This window comes from Myotis davidii, unplaced genomic scaffold, assembly GCF_000327345.1.
Source record: "Myotis davidii unplaced genomic scaffold, ASM32734v1 scaffold89, whole genome shotgun sequence".
Lineage (NCBI taxonomy): Eukaryota > Metazoa > Chordata > Mammalia > Chiroptera > Vespertilionidae > Myotis > Myotis davidii.
In genome coordinates this window covers 1-4,102 of record NW_006300372.1, presented here as the reverse complement: position 1 = coordinate 4,102, position 4,102 = coordinate 1, and positions in this window count along the sequence as shown.

The following is a 4,102-nucleotide window of genomic DNA, read 5'->3' as shown; positions in this document are numbered from 1 at the left end:
GGATCGCGCCCGGAACCCAGGCAGCGGGCGCCGCGCAGGCCAGGAAGACGCTCTGAGAACCTAACACAGCTTCGCTTCATCGGCGTTTCCTAGGACACCGCCCCGAGACCGCCCCGGCCTCGGCCTCACAAACTCCGCCTGAAGACAGCTTGTAACTAGGACTGAGCGCGGCTGGGCGTCTCTCGCCGACTGTTCGAGAGCGGAGCGTTCAGTCGGGGAACCGCGGACCCCCTAATGCGCGCACGGGCGCGGAACTCGGAGAGGAACTTCCCCGCGGAGATGATGGGAGGCGGAACCTTGACCGCGAACGAACGCCTCTTCGAGACTTACGGAAACCGCAGCCCCGATCCTAGTGCTGTGGTGCAATCGTGCTGGATTCCCAGCCTCTCCGCTGCGGGTTCAAGTCTCTCCGGCACCTCCGCATAATCCCAGGAGCCCCCACGATTTAAAGAGAGGCATCCAGCCAGGGGAACAGTGACCTCCCTAAAGCTTCCTCCGGACTCTCGCTTTGTGATGCACCAAAGTGGGAGAGTTCACAGCTGACGGTTACTACGTTCAGCTTTTTTTCGCGTCAACAGTTTCTCTTTCCCAGGAAACCCTACTGGGAGTGTTCGCTAGCGCCCGGGAGGGAGGGGAGGTCAGGAACCAGTCAATATCCAGCATCAGAAATTCAGAAAGATGGACAACTCATTCCCAAGCAGGACATGAGAGGTGGAGGGGAGAGGAAGTACTGAGATACTACCCAGCGTGTGGCCAGGAAAGTACTCCATGAATATTTTGAAAACAGCAATGAGGCAGGGGAAGAACAGGCTAGATACCTATACTTCCTCCATCTTCTCTCTTTCTTTTCATTTTTTTTTATTTTAGAGAGAGAGGGAATGAGGAAGAGTGAAAGAAACATTGATTTGTTGTTCCACTTATTCATGCATTCATTGGCTGATTCTAGTATGTGCCCTGACCCGGGATCAAACCTGCAACCTTGGCTTAGCAGGAAGCCACTCCAAACCAGAGGTTATGATTTGCATTACCTTATTTTAATTTAATGCTGCTAACCAAGCTAACCTGTTTGGGGGTGAATGGTTATAATTTTCACTTTTCCCTTAGCATTAGGTGAAATACACCTGGAGAAGATGTACTCAACTTCTGGAAGGCCCCAACTTTTAGCATTCAAGCTCCCAATTATACTGGGTTTAGGAACTCTGAGCTGTATCTAGGGTAGTATGTGTGTGAGGGCGGGGAGGGGGATTAAGAAGAGGGGAGAAGGAAAAACTCATCTTGACAAATACTCTTCCCCCTTCACACACTTCTCAGACTTTGGGCTTCCCTTTTTCTCACTTCTCTAAACTGGCACTGGTCTAATTTCAAAGATTTAATTTGTGCCAAAAGTAAGAGGATAGCACTCACCTAGTGGAATTTGTTCCACCATCTGCCTCCGTATGTTTAGGCATAACTGTGATTTGTGGGAAAGCAATATTTACTCAAATACAATGGAATTTGTGGGAAAGAAATATTTAGGAGATATTTGGAAATCCCATAGATGAGAAAGTCTCAAACATTTTTCCTTTTGTATAAGATGACTAGGTAAACACTAAAATCATGAATTAACAAAATATTTCTTTAGCAGAACCTTTCCTTTCTGACATGTCATTTTGCCATTTTATGACATTATCCAAAGTTTCTCATAATTGAGGCATTTTTAATTTTTTAATTAGGTACAAGTACAACTTTAAGTGAACTTGATGCAAAAACACAGTCCTGATTTCTGCTTGGGCTCTATTGCCAAGATTATTATAATAAAGCTCTCCCACCAAACTTGGCCTTAAACTGTAAGTTCAAAAGATTTCTAGGCATATGCATAAACTCCTGTTAGACATCTTGAGGTTAAACAAACAAAAACAGTAAATCTATACTCACTGAAGAGTTTGTAAGCAAAAGAATATTATACTTTAAGCAAAATTTCTTAGTGCTTAAGATGACTCCCTGGGAGTATATTGTGTACTTATAAAAACTAAAGGATACGACATCACAAATTTTAATCTAATAAAATAGCTTAATGAAGTTTCCAAAACAAATCCAACAGAGTGGGAACTCTTTGTATCACTGTGTCATTCTTCTTTTTACTTGAACCCTTTACCAATGACACAGTACTACATAATTTCTTTCTCAGATTTCTAGTGCTAAGGAACTAGTTTCTCTCCATGACAGAGCCCCATATACTAGTAAAATGTCTTGGATCTTTCTTCATGAATCTTCACTCTAATTAATTCTATGCTGTATTTACTTACTACTTTCTATAATCATGTGCCTATTTTTTTAATTACCTTTTTCTAAAAATATTTTTCCATTTCATCTTTAAAGTGTAACCCTCAGAACTTAAAGTCATACTCCAGGTTGGTCACATCAGATCCAAGAAGAGGCAATCTAGTTCATTGATTTTAAATAGCACATATCACGTAATGGAGTCTAAGGTTTCACCTGGGCCCTGGCCAGTGTGGCTCAGTTGGTTGGGCATTATCCTGTGCATCAAAAGGTTGATGATTCCATTCCCAATTAGGGCACATGCCCAGGGTTTCAAGTTTGATTGTGGTAAGGGGTGTGCTGGGGGGCAACTAATCAATGTTTCTCTCCCTCTCCCTTCCACTCTCTCTAAAAATCAATTAAAAAGTCAATCACTTTTAAAATTTTATTGATTTTTATAGAGAGAATGGAAGAGTGAGAGAGAGACATTGATGTGTAAGAGAAACATTGTCGATTGCCTCTTGCAGGCACTCTGACTAGGGGTCAAACCTGAAACCCGGGCATGCGCCCTGACCTGGAGTGGAACCTGCCACCTTTTGGTGGATGGGAAGATGCTCTCACCAGCTGAGCCAGCCAGGGCTGCGTCTGGTCCTTAAACAGTTACATCACATACTTTTTCATGATGGATTGAAAACTAAAATAAACACACTTTTTTTTTCTAGATGCTACTAAACCACACATCGAAAAGTCCTAGACTTTTATACTTACATTTTTTTTACTTAAATTTGTTTAGTGCCTGGTCTAATCACATAATATATTTTACCTACATCCAAATTTCATATTCCTATATATTTGGTAAGCAGTCACACTAGATGTCCTTCTGAACTACAGATGAAATTTTTCATCAAGTGTGGCTGAGAAGAAAGGCCTGCAATTAACTACCAACCAACCCACCTGACATCAGTTTATTAGATGGTGTCTAACCTGAAATAAAAATTTGACAAAGATACTAACAGTCTCCAAAAATGAATCTATGCAAATCTCATATAATAGTTTCCAAAAATGCTAAACGAAATATTGCCAGGTCACAATTATGATAGATGCTTAAAAGAAATTTGATAAATGAACAACATAAACTGATGAACAAAAACAGATCCAGAGACAGAGAGGTATCAATCAGACTGTCAAACCTCAGAGGGAAGGGGAGGGTGGGGGTAAGGGGGAGAGATCAACCAAAGGACTTGTATGCATGCATATAAGCCTAAGCAATGGACACAGACACAGACACCAGGGGGTGAGGGCATGAGTGGGGAGAGGGCAATGGGGAGATAAGGACACATATGTAATACCTTAATCTACAAAGGAAATTTTTTTAAAAAGAAATTTGATAAGAATTTGGCAAACATCACAAAACAATGGTCATCTTCATTGAAAGCAGTAAAACACCATAATTATTCCCATCAAAAGTCATGAACATAATGCAGGACACTTCAGGTCACATTTGTTATTCAATACTGACTTGGATACTCTAGTCAAAACAAGATAAGGAAATGTGTGTGCATTTTAGAAAAGAGAATAAAATATATTGTTAGATGATAAATTTATAGCTAATATAATTTCCTACTCATAAAATCACAGAGAATTACAAAAAAATAATTAAAATTAAAAAGTTCAATGAGATGGTTACCTTAAAAATAAAAAACCTAGCTTTCATACATACCTGCAATAACTAGACAAAAAGTGGGATTTCTACCAATCATGGACAAATGAAAATGGAAATTTTAATGTCTCTCCTTCTCCATGAAACCAACCAAAAATAATAAAAAGTACAGCCAAGCCCTAGCTGGTTTGGTTCAGTGGATAG